The sequence below is a fragment of the Gopherus flavomarginatus genome, chromosome 10 (genome assembly GCF_025201925.1).
Source record: "Gopherus flavomarginatus isolate rGopFla2 chromosome 10, rGopFla2.mat.asm, whole genome shotgun sequence".
Taxonomy (NCBI): domain Eukaryota; kingdom Metazoa; phylum Chordata; order Testudines; family Testudinidae; genus Gopherus; species Gopherus flavomarginatus.
In genome coordinates, this window is record NC_066626.1 from 74,152,489 (window position 1) to 74,172,407 (window position 19,919).

Here is a 19,919-nt window from a genome sequence, read left to right on the forward strand (position 1 = left end):
CACCTAAGTAGGTTATTTCCCTCTTCTAATTACTTCAGGAGGGTATAATTAGCCCTGCAGATATATCCAGGGGAAGAATCTAAATAATCCAGGAATCTGTGAGGTCAAAGTATGTTGAATATAAATGCAGGTTAAAATAAGAGGGCCAAAGAAATGGTGCAGTTGGGCAATTGTCACTGCTGTTTAGAGATACAGTGTTTCTGAGACGTTTATTTTACTCTCTCCACTCAGTTGTCTCCAGGGGCAATGAGTCTGCTTAGTGCCAGGTCGATGCTTGGTCAAGCTGTAATGCTTCATGGTTCTTGACACAGCTCTGAAATAGAAGCTTTTACTCCAGAGGCTGCAAACAGCACGGAAGAGAGAAGTGGTGTTTCTTTTATTTATATCTCAGTACAGTAAGTATTCACTATTCTATGTTGTCCTGTCTTCTGAGTAGTCCAAGGAGAGTTTTGGACTTCAAAGAGTCGGTTAGTTTTGGTTGGAAGAGATGTGTGTATGTGCAGATATTCCTTGAGTCTATTTATCATAATATTTATGTATTTATTTTAGTCTCTTCACATTTTGTCCATAACAAGCTCTAGTTCTTTAATGTAAATGCTGTGACAAGTTTAATCCTAGTACAAGTATATATCCACTAAGCCCTAATGAGGCCTCCTGAAAAAAAACATTCTCAGCCATCATCATGGCCTCCATCTCAGGTTTCATCATAAATCCCCCAATACCCCTTCAACACACATATCAAACGAGCAGGTTCTGAAAATCACTTCTGATAGATGAAGATGGTTCAAAATGAGTTCCCCAAGAGCTCATTCACACCCTACAGTTGGATTCCCTGGCAAAGTTTCAGAAGAAACAGATCAGCCATTTATGAACGCTGTAAGAGGGACAAAAACAACTTTTTCAGATTTAACACCAGCATGGCTGATTCTGGTATCTCAGACTTTAGCTTGTGGTTAGTTCTCAGAAGCTGTGTGATGTCTGACACCAAGCAGCAAAGCCTGAGTCAACATCCATTGACATCTATAGGACTCTTTCTATTGATTTCACTGGCTGCTAGTTCAGAACCTAAACTGGCTCCTATGGAACAAAAGCAACAGTAAAGTTGTGAACATAAGAACAGCCATACTGGGTCAGACCAAAGGTCCATCTATCCCAGTATCCTGTCTTCCAACAGTAGCAAATGCCAAGTGCCCCAGAGGGAATGAACAGAGCAGGTAATCATCAAGTGATCCATCCCCTGTCATCCATTCCCAGCTTCTGGAAAAGAGGCTAGGGACACCATCCCTGCCCATCCTGGCTAATAGCCATTGACGGGCTTATCCTCCAAAAACTTATCTAGTTCTTTTTTGAACCCTGTTATAGTCTTGGCCTTCACAACATCCTCTGGCAAAGAGTTCCACAGATTGTGTGTTGTGTGAAGAAATATTTTCTTTTGTTTGTTTTAAACTTGCTGCCTATTAATTTCATTTAGTGGCCCCTAGTTCTTGTGTTATGAGAAGGAGTAAATAACACTTCCTTATTTACTTTCGCCACCCATCCATCATGATTTTATAGATCTCTATCATATCCTCCCTCTTTTCCAAGCTGAAAAGACCCAATTCTTATTAATCTCTCTTCATATGGAAGCTGTTCCATATCCCTAATAATTATTGTTGCCTTTTTCTGAACCTTTTCCTGTCCATCCCCCTACTCCTCATGGAGGTGTTGATTTCAAAACACCCATATAATAATGCAGTGCAACAACCTTGATTAATTACAAAGTTATGATGTGCCATGTATAGTACATTAGTGCTGAGAGGCCCCCAACAGAGGCCAGGGCCTCATTATACTAGGTGATGTGAATACAGAGGGAGTAAGACATAGCCCATGCACCAAAAAGATTAGTAAATGCTAACCTGAAAAATGTAAACTCTAACCCACAGCCTTTCCCCACCCTGGGGGAAAAAAGAAATGCAAAATTTAAAGGTCAGGAAACAAAATTGCTCAGTCCACCTGCTAGCATCTGCTCTGTAAAGTTACGGCTGAAATTTTCCATGTTTGATCTCTGTCTGAAAGCGGGGTTTTTTGCTGTTATTTTTGTGAATTTTTTTTTTAAGTTTGAGCAAAGTCTCTTCATTTGGTTTTGAGATCAAAAAAGGTTAAAATACACTTTTATGTTATTCAGATTTGGTAATGAACCAAATTAAGCTACACCAGTGAAAGCCCCACTTTGCATTGATATAGCCCATTACACAAAGGACTTGTAAAAGGGAAACTAAACTAAATTGATGGAGTTACACCAATGTAAATGTTCTTAATGTAGATAAGGCCTTTGGATGTAAACTCATCAGGGCAATATTCACATCTTTGTGTTTGTACAGCACCCAGCATAATAGCCTCCTGATCCCAACTGGGGCCTCTGCACACTACCAGAATACATTGTTGGAACTGGTAAATTCTGCTAACCAAATAGATCTGGGGTTGGATTTTCGCCCTCTCCACTTTTTTCCTTCGTTTAAAAGCATGGAAAACAAACAGAAAAAAATGTGTTAATTCAACATGATCTGCACAGTTGAAAAAAAATCACAAAAAGGTAATAAATGCAGATATTAAAGTACAATGGTTTTGCATGGATAATACTTTTATTATTCCTGTTCTTGACAAATGTGTGTCTTAACACAACTGTTTGTAATTTCATATGTACAATAAAACATACAAGATGTGTAATATGTCCATGTCAGCTATAGGACCCTTACATTTTGATTTTCCTCCACTTTTGCTGATTTTATGTGTGCATCTGAAATGTCATAGTAACACACCTTTTTTTTTAGTTTAATAACTAAATAATTCCCTCAGCAAGGGATGGACACGTTAACAAGAAAGGGAACCATGGTGTAGGCATTATGGTCACTATTTTCATGAAAGAGAATTCTTCTCCCTTAAATCTCGCAGAAAAAGGCTACCATTTAGAGACCCTAATCCTTGTTTAAACAGAAGACATCTAAAGATTTTCTCTTATAGGTGGGGCTTACTTATGACTCCTTCCCCAACTATGCAAACAAGAGTCCATAGCTAGTTTAATGAATGTTTGTATACGCCTGAAGAGAGACATAGAATTTCCATGCTCTTTATTAATACATAAAAAGAAATGATTTCTCTCTCCCTTTCTTTTCTTCCTTTTAGCATTTTTGGAAAGAAATAGGAAATGATACAAGCCTAAACAAAACTGAAGATGCTAAACTTTCAAGATCGGCCTGGAAAAAAAAAATCACCTACCACTAGATACTGACCTTGTTATAAAAGAATCATAAGAGAGATGGTAAACCCATACATCCCTTTCTTTCCAATGCCAAATATTTATTACAATGTTTTCTGGTTCTTTTTCTCAGCAAGCTTTAAATCCCTCAAAGGTTTGGATTTCCACCACTTCAACCAACCCTGAATGCTATTTCAGCAGAATCAGTCCAACTGCAATTGTGGAGCCAACCCCCCACATGCTGTTATCTTGTCAGACTTCATAAGATCCCACCAACAGCCTGAGACCTAGTATATACTTGGATGAGTGACCTCCAGGAGTGATCTAAATGAGAAACTCCCAAATGTTTTCATAGCGTGGATCACATCTCAATACAGAATTTGTGCCCTACCATTAGCATTGCATCAACCACTTCATCTTGCATTGGCAACTGAATAATAATATTGTGGCAACTACAGCAGTTGCTTACAAGAAAAACAAATATAGGAAACATTTTAATATATTCGTAGCTTTCTTTTAATGCAATTGCTGGTGGAAAGAAAGAGGGACCATGTCTCCCTAGTCCACCACCAAGTGTTCCATGGACCACAGATCTAATCACCTTCAAGACAATATGTCAGTGAATCAGTAGGCACTCTTCCTTTTGTGTTTATCCTCTGTTAATTATTTCATGTTGAAATATGGGCAGTGCAATCTCAGAGAGGCCATTATGTGTAAGAGATACAAGACTTGGAATCTGACTAGAGAAAGTAATTAAAAATCCCATCCTACTCTTAGTGAGGACACAGTTATTTATGCTGTTGGCCTGGCCGGTTACATCACCCATATCCCCTATAGTTTCAGTCAGAAAAAGTATTCTCTATCATCTGTCTTGAGCTCTGTTGTATACTGTCAAACTGTTGTGTTTCATCCCAGAGTTGTCTTCACTGGAGTGAGTGATCCCTCAGTGTTTGTATATTCAGTATAAGTTTTTAAAATTCCTTTAGTACAAAAAAATGCTGCATACATGTAAGATCATTATTTATTTAATAGATATTTTATCTAATTGGTTTTTTGTTTGTTTGTTTGTTTTTTAAAGACAACCCTGCCCCAGAATAATTTCTTCACTGGCATTTCTGGAAGAGCAAATACTCACCTTAGCCATACCTGTGTGGAATAACTCAAGAGAAATTTTCTTTTCTGAGCACAGAAATGCTGCCTCTTTCCAAGTTCCATTTACTGAGTTGTTGAGTGATTATTAATTATGTAACAGTGACATTTTGTAAAGTGTCATCGGTAGATGCTAGTGAATTGGAAATAAGAGAATGTCTTCCACAAAAATGAACTTGTCAAACCTGCTCACTAACTAGTTTGTGGGACATAGGAGATGGGATATAATCATAATACTCTATTTTCCTCAGAGATGAATTAGAAAAAAAATACTATGTAAAAGACAAACCAATTATAAGGGACCAGGATGTAAGCAGTCTGGCCTAGCAGTAACAGCTCAGCTGGAGTCTGCACATCAGGGACTGTTGTTACTGAGCAGGAGTCAGAGGAATTGCAAGAGCCAGGTTTGGTAAGCAAGAGTCAGGATCAGAGACTAGAGTTCAGAGGTAGTACCAGGCTGAAAGCAGGAGGCAGGAATCAGGGTCAGAGTGAGGCTTGAGTAGAAGACCGGAAATCAGAGATAGAACCAGGCTGAAGTCAGGAGGCAAAAGTCAGGGTTAGGGTCAGGCTGGAATCAGAGACTAGAAATCAGGAGACAAGCTAAGGTCAGGATTTGAAGCAGGCCAAAGTCTGTGTGATTGCTCAGACTATTTCCTGGGGTAACCCCTGGGGTTAAAATAGGGCACTTGGCCAATCAGAGGGTCACAGTGTACTGTCACTCTGGTTCCCTTGGGTGGTACTTCCTGTGGCACTTACTCCCTGTAGTGCTTCCTGGCTGAGGTTCTGCATGGCCTCCCGGGGGCACTATGGGCACATCAGCCATCCCAGGCTCTGCAGGTCCCAGTTCATGGACCCATATGCCAGTACTAAGAAATTCTAGAATACTCAACACTCAAATTAACTGTTACTAGGACGCCATCAACCCCATCAGAGAACCAATAATTACATCATCTCTCTGAAATATTCAGTGACTACTCCAATTGTACAGCAGAAACGGAGCTCTCCAATGAAGATGGTATTGAGTCTGAACACCACTGAACTTTGGAGAACTTCAGATCTGGATCTAATCCACAATGTACAGCTGATGCCTATCTTTATAGTGGGCAAGGCTAAATTCCCAGACCAGTATACTCCTGAACTTTAGATCCGTAACTGAACTTTGAACCCATCTTTGCTCACAATCCTCCATGACCCATATACATAAAATGTTAAAAAGTGAATGCCTCCATTACCAGGCTAGCTGCATCTCTGACTTTTTTCTCTGGTTTCTTTGAGTTCAACCTCCCAGGTGTCAGGCCTCATGCTTTTCCCTCTGCTAGGGTGGAATCACACAACTTTCCCATTCAGACCAGATGATGGGCTACAAATCCTGTGGGATCAACCATGTTTCCTAACGAGTCCACCTGGGTTTGTTGCTTGTCTTCAAGAGATTGTGATCAGGAGTAAATACAGTGACCAGACAGCCACTCAAGCTCAAGTATAGTTTAATACTAACTGTAGAAATAAGAGGGAAAAAATAAAACAGTCTTGCACAAGTCTATCTTACCTTGAGGCTTGCCAATTAGACTCATAGATTCATAGTCTTTAGGGTCAGAAGGGACCAATATGATCATCTAGTCTGACCTCCTTCACAAAGCAGGCCACAGAATCCTACCCATCCACTTCTATAACAAACCCCTAACCTATGTCTGAGTTATCGAAGTCTTCAAATTGTGGTTTGAAGACCTCAAGCTGCAGAGAATCCACCAGCAAGTGACCCATGCCCCATGCTGCAGAGGAAGGCAAAAAACCTCCAGGGCCTCTGCCAATCTGCTCCGGAGGAAAATTCCTTCCCGACCCCAAACATGGCAATCAGCTAAACCCTGAGCATGTGGGCAAGATTCACCAGCCAGCACTCAATTCTAGGCAGGCCTCCCTTTACTCTCTCCCAAACAACTGCCCCTTGACTAGACAGAGAGTCACTTTTACACAGTCAAAGGTCCTTTGTCTGTTTCCCAAGGCTTTTGGCTCTGCTGCCCAAAATCAGTCCAGGGCAGTTAGCAGGGTGTTGGAGGTAGACTTCAAAGTGAATGGCTTTTCCATTTTCCCTGGAGTGGTAGTAGACAGATGGCTATATGAAGCCATTTTACTCTTTCCTGCCTACATACAGACAGCCCCTTATTGAATTAACCCCATGTAGTCATACAGTAAACCCCTATATAACAATCAGACAAACATGTAGTACATATACTATTCAGAAGTTACAGAACAACCCATACACTCGTTTTTTCGTGAAAATTTTTTAAAGGTCACATTTTGTTCCATGTCAGAACAAAAACAGATTTTGAAACCTGGTAATGTTTCCTGAAAGGGAATTGTTGTTTCTTGGCCAACTCTAATACAAAATGCTGTAAATGCTAACCAAACTCACACTAGAAATAAGATGCACATTTTTAACAGTTAGGGTAATAGCCAATGGACCCACTTACCAAGAGTTGTGATGGATTCTCTATCATAGGACGTTTTAAATCAAGATTGGATGTTTTTCTAAAAGATACGCTCTAGTTCAATCACAGCTACTGGACTTGAAGCAGAAATTCAGAGAAGTCCTATGGCTTGTGTTAAGCAGGAGGTTAGACTATATATATTACATGCACAAATGGACAGAATTCATTGTTTTACCTTCTTAGCTAAAGCAAACATAGGCTTAACTGCTTTTTAATCATGTGAATCTAGGGCAAACTACATAATCTATCCAAGTCATGCACCTACCGGAGCAGAGCAGTCTACAATATTAGGAATAAAATTATATAATAAATTGAAATACATTATGAGAGAATGACAATAGTGCAACACACACATTATCTTTTAGAATAAGTTTTCACTTTCCAAGACTGCCTCTGTTCAAATATTTAGATGTCACTGTAAGACTTTTCCATTATGTAGGGTCAAAGCTTGAAATTCCTACTCTGTCAAAAGTCCCATTACCTGTGTAATATGTGTAGGATTTGGCCTATGTGAAGAGTCATGCCATATACCAAAATTAGCCTTCCAAATCTAAAGAAGATCATAAATTCAAATTGCCATCAGATAACAAGCTGCTGCTTCTCTCAAGCACTCTTTCACCATACAGTGGACTAACGGCTCATACAGAGCTTATTGCAGTATCCAGGCCAGTGTGAAGTTCAAAAACTTTCCCACGGCGACATGTCAAATTTACCTCAGAGTCAGAAACAAAACTCAGATCTTCTGATCCACATCCAGGGCTTTCACCACAGGAGACAACTCTTCCTCTCTTCATAAACACATCAATCTGGCATACATATATTGTTGTTGTTGCATAGCAAATTTACATAATGAAAATGAAATCACCACTGTAGAAACAGTTAAGAATTTCATTTTTGTTTGTTCCTTTTAATAAATTTTACTTTGCCCCAAGCTCTTCATCTTCTGTTAAATATGTTTGCAGACATGGCAGAATTGCACAAGAGGAACAAAGAATGTGTTCCTTAAGCTGATTACATTTATGAAAAAGTATATGTGCCAAGCAATTAAAGAACTTCAGTGCTCAGCTTATACAACGTTAGCTCACCTGTATCATCTTTGCTAAAAGATATCTACAACTTACAACCATCTCTGTGCGTCACAACAGCAGGAGCAAAGATTACTCATCTAGCTTAAAGTGTTAGGGGTTTTTTTTGAAGGGGAAAAAACACACCACCTTTGAACTTTTACACTCCTGTGTGTTTTAGCTGTGAGTCCTAAATGGAGTCTGCCATAAATAATTCAGGTTCCTCAGTTTCTTATTTTAGCATGAGAAGGCTAATAGTACATGACTTAAAAGAACCCTAACCAAGATTCTATTAAATCCTCTAAGTCAAAAGGAAAATGTAAGAGATTTAATAGAGGATTGTAAAACACCGTTTAATTAAGATGATGTTATTTAGTGCAGTTAAATGATCTTGTTTAGCTCTCTCTACCTTGTTTTATAATACTGGTTAAAATTGCTAAACTAAAATTAAACTATAATTAAACAGGTGAAGCTATGAAAAAGACCACAGACAATTTTGTAATGTTTCTTCCTTGGGATAGTTCCCAACATCAGCAAACAGTGAAAGGATAAAAAAGGTGGGTGGTTCTGTTTGCATTATGTAGTGAGTATTTCTTCAGAAACTATCTCAGAAAACAAACATAGAACAGTTTTTTCCTTAGTATTACATCACCATCATCATGATTGGACCAGTTTAGCCAGTTTATTCCAAGAAGGAAATTATTCAGATTTCATCACCACAGTTGATTCAGCGTTTGTTTTTGTTTGTTTTGTATGCCTCATGCAATCTCTAACCATATCTCTTGAAAGCACTTGATCCTGTTGTTGAAATCCATAGGGCATTTTGCCTTAACTTTACTGGAGGCAGGATAAGGCCCTATAAGAGTTATTTTTGATAATTTTTTAGTTATTTTAGGGTCTAGGTCTGCAAACCTGAGTCATGTGGAGTAGTCCTCTTCAGAAGCCATGATATGAGAGCTGATGGTGTATGTGGAAGAAAGTAAATAGGGTACACATTTACCATCCACCACCAAAATAAACTGATCAAAAAAATCCTCTGAATAGGCAATGCTCTGTCCCGTGGTAGTTGGGGGAAGAGAAAATCTTTAATTGCTCTGCAGAAACCTATGTGGTAGAGTCAGCAGCTGGATTGGTCTCCAGAGAGAACCATGTGTAACCTTGATTGTGATCACCACATGTCATCTGCAAATCCTGCCACCTCACTACTCATCCTACTTCTCCAGATCATTAATAAATATATTAAACAACACAGGCCCTAGTACAGAATCTTGAGGCCCCTACTGTTCACCTTTTGCCATGATGAAAATTGATCATATTCTTTGCTTTTGGTCTCTTGGCCAGTTTTGGATCCATGACAATACTATATCGCTAACTCATTACTATTCAGCTTCTTTAGTAGCCCCTTGTGTCTTGTGTTGTCAAAGGCCTTTTGGAAATCTAAATACATTGTGTCAACTGCTTCTTCTTCATCCACTACTTTATTGACACATCCAGAAAATTCCAAGAGATAAGCAAGACATTATTTTCCTTTGCAGAAACCAACCTGGTTAGATTCTACCATATTATGATCTTTCAGGTGTTTTGTTATTCCGCTTTTCATTATCATTCCAACCAATTTGTCACATGGAGATGTAAGGCTTACTGGTCTATAATTCTCAGGATCACCCCCATGGCCTTTATTAAAATTAGGTTCACCATTTGCTACTCTCCAATGATCTGGAACAGGGGTTGTTTTTCATAAGAGATTGCATATTTTTGTGTGTGGCTCAAAAACTTCTTATTTAAACTGCCTCAGAAATCTTGGCTGCATATTACCTGGCGCTGGTGACTTATTGCTTTTTACATTATCAATTTGCTCTAGCACTGCTGCTTCTGATACTTTCAATTTCCCAGAGCACCTCATTTTTGTTGCCAAAAAAGAGCAGGCCTGGGGTAGGTATTTCCCCAACATCCACTGTGGCAAAGACAGAAGCAAAAAATAAAAAAAAAAATCAGCTTCTCATCAATGTCTTTACATTTTTAATTATTACCTGTAACCCCTTATGACCTAGCAATTCCTTTGTCAACTACCTGCTCATGATATACTTAAAGAATCTCTCATGCTGTATTTTTAGATATTTGCTCTTTTAAACCTAGTGTGACTAATTTTCCTCTTACTTATTACCTGCTGTACTTTATAATCCTGCTTATTGGCTTCCTGATTTTGTACAACTTCTTTGTCGCGAATAGCCTCTCGATTCTTGCCATTTCTCTATACTGGATTGCTGCCGCCTTTGTGATTCCCTTTTTGTTCAGCAGTACACATCTTCTGAGACTTTTTAAAAAAAAGTTGTTCCATGCCACCGCTAAGGATTTTACCTTTAACTTTAGGGGACCTTTTTAATTAGCTTCATTTTACTGACACTCTCATTTTTAAAGTTTTTGGTACCCTGCCTGCCCCTTCAACGTTTAACCTAATTATATTGTGATCACTCGGACTTAGTGGCTCAGCTGTCATCTCTTCCTTGATTAGCTTCTGTGTGTTACTTAAGACTAAGTTAAGAATTGCATGGCAGAATTGTGTGCACTAGAATTAGCTGTTTCGAGAAATTGGTTCTCTACTTTTGGTCCTGTTGTGCCACTTGACCGGTTGTGAGTAGCTGCAGTCCCCCAACATAGTCATTCTGTTAGATTTTGCTGCCTCTCATCTCTCAACATTGTGTACTCAATTTCCTTTTCTTGATTCAGAAGCCAGTAGTATAGTGCTACTAATATATTTACATTCTTACAGCTTGGGATCTATAGCCATATAGATTTAATCATGTGATCCTTCTTCACTCAGACTTTTTATCACACTACCCAGATACAGGACGACTCCTCTACCACTTTTTCCTAGTCTGCCTTTCAAGATCCTCACTTTTTTCTTTTTTGTCATCATTCCACCGAATTTATGTAATGCCTATTATATCAAAGTCCTCATCCATTGCAAGGCAATCTAGCTCATCTATTTATGCCTTTAAACTTCTTGCACGTGTATATAGACAACTATAGTTTTTATTCTTGACTAGGTGTGTGTTTTCCTTTAACTTCTTGATCTCACATTTGCACAGAATTTACCTCTATTGATATTGTTAATAGGGCTGTCAAACAAAAAAATTAATTGTGAGATTAATCATGCTGTTAAACAACAATAACAGAATACCATTTATTTAAATATTTTTGGATGTTTTCTACATTTTCAAATATATTTATTTCAATTACAACACAGAATACAAAATGTACAATGCTCACTTTATATTATTTTAATTACAAATATTAGCACTGTAAAAAACAAAAGAAATAGTATTTCAATTCACCTCATACAAGTACTGTAGTGCAATCTCTTTATCGTGAAAGTTGAACTTACAAATGTAGAATTATTTACAAAAAAACTGCATTCAAAAATAAAGCAATGTAAAACTTTGGAGCCTACAAGTCCACTCAATGCTACTTCTTGTTCAGCCAGTCGCTTAGACAAACAAGTTTGTTTACATGTGTAGGAGATAATGCTGCCTGCTTCTTGTTTACAATGTCATCTGAAAGTAAGAATAGGCGTTTGCCGTGGCACTGTTGTAGCCAGTGTCTCAAAGTATTTGTGTGCCAGATGCACTAAAGAGTCATATGTCCCATCATGCTTCAACCACCATTCCAGAGGACATACATCCATGCTGATAATGGGTTTTGCTCAATAATGATCCAGTGCAGTGCAGACTGATGCATGTTCATTTTTATCATCTGAGTCAGATGCCACCACAGAAGGTTGATTTTCTTTTTTGGTAGTTCAGGTTCTGTAGTTTCTGCATGGGAGTGTTGCTCTTTTAAGACTTCTGAAAGCATGTTCCACACCTTGTCCCACTCAGATTTTGGAAGGCACTTCAGGTTCTTAAACCTTGGTTCAAGTGCTCTAGCTATCTTTAGAAATCTCACATTGGTACTTTCACAGGCCTTGGGTGGCAGGCCAGTCCTTGCCCACAGACAACCTGCCAACCTGAAACATATTCTCACCAGTAACTGCACACCGCACCATAATAACTCTAGCTCAGGAACAATCCATGCAACAAACCTCGATGCCAACTCTGCCCACATATCTACACCAGCGACACCATCACAGGACCTAACCAGATCAGCCACACCATCACTGGTTCATTCACCTGCACATCCACCAATGTAATATACGCCATCATATGCCAGCAATGGCCCTCTGCTATGTACATCGGCCAAACTGCACAGTCTCTACGGAAAAGGATAAATGGACACAAATCAGACATTAGGAATGGCAATATACAAAAACCTGTAGGAGAGCACTTCAACCTCCCTGGCCACACTATAGCAGACCTTAAGGTGGCCATCCTGCAACAAAAAAACTTCAGGACCAGACTTCAAAGAGAAACTGCTGAGCTTCAGTTCATCTGCAAATTTGACACCATCAGCTCAGGATTGAACAAAGACTGTGAATGGCTTGCCAACTACAGAACCAGTTCCTCCTCTCTTGGTTTTCACACCTCAACTGCTAGAACAGGGCCTCATCCTCCCTGATTGAACTGACCTCGTTATCTCTAGCTTGCTTACTAGCATATATATACCTGCCCCTGGAAATTTCCACTACATGCATCTGAGGAAGTGGGTATTCACCCACGAAAGCTCATGCTCCAAAACGTCTGTTAGTCTATAAGGTGTCACAGGATTCTTTGCTGCTTTTATTTTTACAGTGCAAATATTTATAATTACAAATAATAATATAAAGTGAGCACTGTACACTTTGTATTCTGTGTTTAATTGAAATCAATATATTTGAAAATGGAGAAAAATGCCCAAAATATTTAATATATTTCAATTGGTATTCTACTGGTTAATAGTGTGATTAAAACCACAATTAATCACGATTAATTTTAATCATCTTTAATTAATTGATTAAATAACTTTAATTGATTTGAGTTAATTGAGTGGTTTAACTTCAATTAATTGACAGCCCTGTTATATTAACAACATCTTTAATAGAAGTCTCACTTGTATGCCCTTCAGCTTCCACTGGCTTCCCCGAGCTCATAGTATAAAAATCCCCTCCAAATCTTCTTTTTTTTCTTTTTTTTTTTTTTTACATGTCAGCAGCCTGGTTCTGTTTTGATTAATGTGGAGCCCTTCCCCTCTGTATAAGGAACTCTCTTTCCTCAAAATATTCCCTGGTACCTAATAAACTTAGACCTTCTTTAATACATGATCTTCTCAACCACACATAAAGGCCCTGAAGTTCCCTTGATCTAGCTGGATCTAAGCATGAAAATGGACACATTTTGCTTCCAGGACCTCTCTCCTACATCACTGGTACCAATACATACCATGACCACAAGTTCCTCCCCAGCACTCTCAGGTATGTCAACTTCACAACAGGCGAGCAAGTCAACAAGCTGTTCTAATGGTCACCAAACATCCAACTATATGTTTCTGATTATGAAGTCCCCTACCAAAATAGCCTGTCTTTGCCTCCCCACTCTAGTTCAATCTCCTGGAGCATCCTTCTGGCATGAGGAATTGTCAGCCTCCACTATCCCAGTAGGAAGGAGGGTCCCATCTAAAGGGGCATGTCCCTCCATTCTGTCTAAGTGTCCTTCCATCATTAGACTTGTTTCCTCAACTAGAGGATTGGGGAAGTCAGTTCTGAGGTGGGCCCACTTAATGATGTCCCTATATGTCATGTCTAAACACAGTTCTCTCTCTCTGCTCCTCCAGTTCAATAACTCTGATACCTCGGTTCTGAGGGCCAAGAGCTGCTAGTACATGTAGGATACGTGGCCACAGCCCAAGTGATCACACATTCTGCACTCTGGGCAACAATCTGAGTAGCACTCACCCTGGTCAGTCTGCTGCTGGTCTTCTTCCTGCATAGTTAGACTGGCTTGAAATTCTGAGTACAGATTAATCAAATGTATCTGGGGTCTGTTAGTTATTCAGAGAAAAGGCTTTATTATTATAGTTTGAATTCTTCAGTCTGCCAGCCTATTCAGTTAAATTTGGAGCCAACTTCCTGCACTCAGTGCCTAACATCTACTCAGTCCAAGCTCCCCTGTGCTCACTCCATCTGTTGCCTTCTCACTCACTTTGGGGCCTCTTCTTGCTAAGAAAGGCCTCTAACTGCCTAGCTCTGTTGCTACCTAGAACAAAGGCCAAAAGCATTAGCTCCTCCCACCTGCTTCAGTTGCTGATCATTAGTTTCCTGAAATCTGGCTTCCAAGAGCCTAGCAAAAATCTGAGTCTAACTAAGGTCCCAGAGTCCTTTGAGTTAAATGCTCACTTCCACAAGGGGAGAAGCTGTATGTTGGGAACGAGAAGCATGGGGACATTAGTTCAAGGGGAGTACATAAGGGAATAAATGAATGAGGAAAGGTGAAGGAACGGTACATATTTAAAGAAAAACAAACACCCACCAAACCTGTGCCTATCACCATACTAATTGTCATGCTTGTATTTTGTATCCCTTTCCACTCAATTTGTCATCTTAGATTGCATATATTCTGGTACAAGGAACGCATCTTCCTCTGTGCTTGGAAAGTACCTACCACATGTTGGATGCTATTGCAGTCTAAAGAGTAAATAAATAAATAACGATGATAATAATTGGTTAAATCAGCCATGATTTGGTCCACTGTATCCAAAGCACAATTTGGCAAGAGCAATTTCAGACAAGAACCAACCTCCAGCATTAGACCAGCTGTTTCTTCAGAGCATATCATGGAAGTCTTGCATGGGAAGCAGGTCAATTATTTCCCAAAAGATGAGCAAGAAAAATCTTGACTATGAAGTCAATGGGATTACTAAGGGGCTTAAAGTAAATCATGGGGTTGGCCAATCCATGGCATATTTAAACATTTGTTGGTATTTGCCCTAGCACTGAGCAGTGGGAGCATTATATATCTAAACATATACAGATTTTAGGACTTTTAAATGTAGACTGCACAAAACACTATAACATTAAAATGATCAATGAACAAGCCAAAAACTGAACAGTCCTTAATTTGCTGGGAGATGGACTGGATGACCAATAGATCTTTCCCATCTCTCACCTAGATGTATCAGCTCCTTATAAGTACTTGCTCAGTGAATCATGGGCAAAATTGAGATTCCTACAGTGCGTGAGATATCAGAGCCCAGCCTCATCGGAAAACCAAACATTACAGCTTCATTAGAAAATGAATTACAATTAAGAGCCATTTGACAATTTGACACTTCCTGATTTAGTATCACCTTTCAATCTGTATCATATTTGGCTGCCTATAAAGAGACTATAAGAATCAAACTAGGGTGTGATCATTTCTGTTTCACTTTTTACTAACTCAGTGCAGGACATACTCTATTAGACTGATAATTAAAGTCACTGACTGATCAGATGCCCTGCACAGTAAATAGGAAGATTAACCATTTTTATATTTCTAGGTCATTATTTTTCCAACACCAATAAACATGAAATAAGAGTGAGACATTATTGCTCAGAAGCCTACAGAAATGATCTTATAGTTACCACTGTATTATATCAGTAAAAGGTTGCAGTAAAGGAACTTGAATAGAATTTCATTTTTCTTGCAGTATCTACAATGATGCCCTACTAGAAGCATTACATAACCAGTCATGGAGTTATGTGCCTTTAGATCACACTTCATGTCTCATCAAAGTTGCATCTCACAGGAAAGAAAATCATAATTTATTAAATATGAATACATGATGTTAAGATTAATTTTAGTGTAGTTATGAAATATTAATTGTTCTGTGGCTAAGATGATGCATAGGTCATATAAAGATCACATATGACAGATAGTGTATTTTTATTACACTTATGTCAGATACATCCCTAATAACCTACTTTAAATGTTCTTGTCTCCTTGTTTTAGAAGACATTTAAATCACAATGTGCAAGGGAGTTGTTATGTTCCAAATAATTTAGAAGCCAAGGGGAAAATAATCTAGAAGTTTCTCTTTGGAGATCTTGGTTTGGTATCTGAATTCAGGTGGCAGGACTAATTAACAGGCTCCATTTCCATTTAGTCTGAGATACCATCATGAAGCCATTGGGGCCTCCTTCTCAATCTACTATGTATATTCAGCCCTAGTAGACTCTGGCACTGTTTCAACACTGAAAGGATTTGGTGGTCTCAGCCTACTTCTGTGACTATATTTAACCACATCAAAAAGCCACTTCACCATTCAGTACGATAGCAGAATCCTGATCCACAGTACAAGGCAATGCAAGAGGGGTCAGGGCTGAGGTACATGGCCTGAGCAGTGTGGGGAGCTTGCATATCTCTTACTCTTGGCACTAGCTGGTAACATTCAATCCTCTATTTCAAAACCACCAAATTTGCCTTACCCTTTTTTCTTCTTTAGGTAAACAGATTTAGTGCTATTGATTGAAAGGCATAGAGACTGCAGTCCTATTTATCAAACAAACAGCTAGAGCACAAGCAAAAGTAGTGAAGCAGTGTAGACTTCAAAGCCCTGCCCCACCAACATGTTTCAACCTTGACCTAGAGGATGACAGCAAAGTTCAGATTCCAGGCCCATTCAACCCATGGTTTCTGCTGGGACTTCAAACAAGGGTGACTAACTGTGATAGTGAAATATACACATTGTCTTCTACTATAATAAAAGAAACTTTGGTGCCCATAGAAAGGACAATAATAGAGTGATTCATTCCCTGGAATATTTTATTTGCATAACAAAAAACACTGTCAAAACTAATAAACCCCAGAAAAAGAGGATGTTTGATCAGAAGGTCTCTGTTTTCAGTGAGAGTCAATTCCTTTGATACAAGTTTACTTCCCAATAAAGGCCAACACAAATGACTGTGCATCAATGATAACGATACTTAGCACATACACTTGCACTGTACACATTAAGGAGTTAAACTTCACAATACAGAGTAAGTCCATGGACTTCAAATGGAGAACAGGCCAGGTCCGACCCAACTGAAATCAATGGCTAAATTCCAAATGGCTTTCAAAAGGGAATAAGATCAGGCCCTTAATCCAGATATGCAGTGGTATAATAAAACAGAGTTTGGCCTATAATATAGAAAAACTCTTTTCATTAGTTGGTTGGACATGAACAAGCCCATTCAACTTAAACAACTCCCCTCTATCGGAGAAGACAAAGTTAGGCTAAATCAATCGATACATGTATTATCAATGGATAAGCCTCCAAGAGTTTACAGAATTTGGGTTTTCGATTAACCAGATTAAAGCTTTTTCTTACTGTGATAAACCAATTCTGAGCTTGCACTGTTTGGTACATTTTCAAGATACCACTTGTTCACACCCAGAAGTAATTACTAAGTGTATTGTACAGTATCAGTGACTGGAAAAACAGTCAAAACATTTAAATGGACTGTAAGCATCAATGCAAATTCTTCCATCCTGAAGTTGGCTGATATGCAAAGATGAGTTATTTATTAATTTTTGTCAGCCCTGATTGATAGCTTGATTAATTGCCAGAAGGCATTAGACCAGGTGTTAACTATGTGTATATTGGATGCACTGTTTGTGAACTTCATGCTATATTAGAGGCACAGCTATGCCCAGTTGGAGCAATAAGCTTTTGTTTGATCTGGCAGAACTAGCAGCTCCCAGGGCCAATGCCATAAACAAGTTTCTGTTAAAAGCAGCAGTGCTCAATGTAGAAAAATTGCCCCTCAAAAAATTAACATAGTATAATGAAGAATGCGTAATGTTAGGCAAATGACAGCTGCTCAGCGGAAACAATAGCTAGGAGATGGCTTTTGCTGAAGTGCATGTCTCATGTAAATTAATTTACTAACTGCTTGGAGAAAAGAAAAAAAATGTGGAAACCCAAACCCTTAAGACCAACTTATGGATCCATCCTGCAATTCTTATGTGCCCCAACCCCCCAGTGGTATCAAAGAATGTAGATTTCAGCATTTAATCTGTAGCATTCATAAACTAGGCTCTAGGGAATGATTGGATGAGTGTAGATTGACAACAAAAAGTTTAGTCTACTATGGCCAAAATAGATTAAAAGTATTCAGAACCTAAAGTTAGTTATAGCAGTGTAAATCCAGAGTAATTTCACTGAAATCAACAGACCTACAACTGCTAACCCACACGGATATGTTGCCATCACAATTCCCATCTCTAGAAAACAAGTTCTGCATTACAATCATTCCCTGGGGTTCCTGACCCCATGTACTCTCATCTGATCTTTGCCCATCTCTTAGAGCATAAGCTGGCAGCTTTGATCTCACACTGCAGTATGTTGCTATCATTCTCTCCTACTCACACCAGTTTTGCTGAAGGGAAAAGCCATTGATTGGGCTCGAATTAACTCCCGATTTACTCTAGTGTGAGTGGAGAATCAAGCCCACTGACTGGAGTTAAAAGTCCACAAGTTACATCAGACTCAGTCTCATATTTTTCTGTGTTCCTTCCACAGCAAAGAGTATGCTGGTATTGTTTAATAGATTAGAAATACTAATCAAAGTCTGGCCCCAGAATGCAAACCAAACTAAAGGGTTGCAATGCACAAAAAACCCAACAAACTTAATTTTAGGAAAATAATTAGCAATTAGCTCTCTTTTGGTTCATCTGGTGCCAAATTTGGATCTTCAAACCCAGATCTTAAATAATTATAGATGTATCTTGTTAGAAAGTAAGCCCAGCAGGACCTCAAAGCAGAATCCGTGGGAGGATGTGGGGGGGGAACAAACATGCTTAATTTAACATCAATAAACACAAGGGTGATCATTTCTTTTGTCACAAACCAAATGTGTTGATAGAAAAAACATAGATTAAAGCCCTGAAGCCTGTACTGTAGAAAACTCTGATGGCAGAGCATGAGGCAACCAGTCAGTGGAAGGAAACAGAACAATCAGTTCACGGTGGAGTGGGGAGTGAAGTAGAGGATGGAGCATTTGTTTGATTTACATATCCTCCGCTGAAAAGGAATGAGGACTCCAAAAGCAGATATGATGTTTTGGATTTCTCAGAGCCGGCCCCATGATATTGCAACTGGGATCATCTCATTAGCAATGCGGGAACAGAAAAAACCTGCTATAAAAGGGGAGGGGGGACTTGACAGCAAACTGAGGCAATTAGAACCTAAAATAAAAGGTGGTTGTGAATCCTTCTTTGCATTAAGGACACAGCCAACAAAAATGTTTACTTTGAAGCACATCAACTATAATTGCTTGAATAATAAATTGAAACCAAGGAATTACTCATCACTTATTTGGATATGAAAAAAAAAACCTATGATGAGAGGATGCAGGGCTCAGCTCTGAGAAGTCCGGATGCATTTAGAGAGAATTCAGCTTCTACTGCTGGAATTAAGTTATATTTGCATAACACAGCTGTACACTTCTCACCCACAGCATCAAAAGAAAGTGCCACTTAAAGGGATAAAAATAAAAGATGGACAAAAATATGTCTCCTTTACATTACATAGTTTTATACCCAGTGGTCCATGGAACTCTAGATCTTCCTCCCCTTTCCACAGTGAATACCATTCATTTGGAAACCTTTATTACTAAAGCAGATACTAAGACACCTATTTTGGATGGCACATTTTGGATTACTGACTACTCTAAATTTTAAATTGCATCCTCTAAATTACCATTGTTGGATGGTAGAATAGCTACTATGGAATCATGCTTAATCAAGATTAAATACCAATTAAAATTCAACACATTTAAAAAAGGCTATAGTTAGCACAGTTCCTGGGTAGCCAGATGTTTTGAGCTCCTTGAAAATCAGACCTGCTACAGAAATCTGATAATCTTTGGAGTTCACGAAGTTAAACATTTTGAATAATTTACTGACCTAGTAGAAACTAAAATTCCAGCACTGGTGGATATGAACTTAAAGAAGAACCCAGTGTATGTGGTAAGAGTGCTATATTGGGTTTGTTTAGTTTGGAAAAGAGAAGATTGAGAGGGGACATCACAGCAGTTTTCAGGTATCTAAAAGG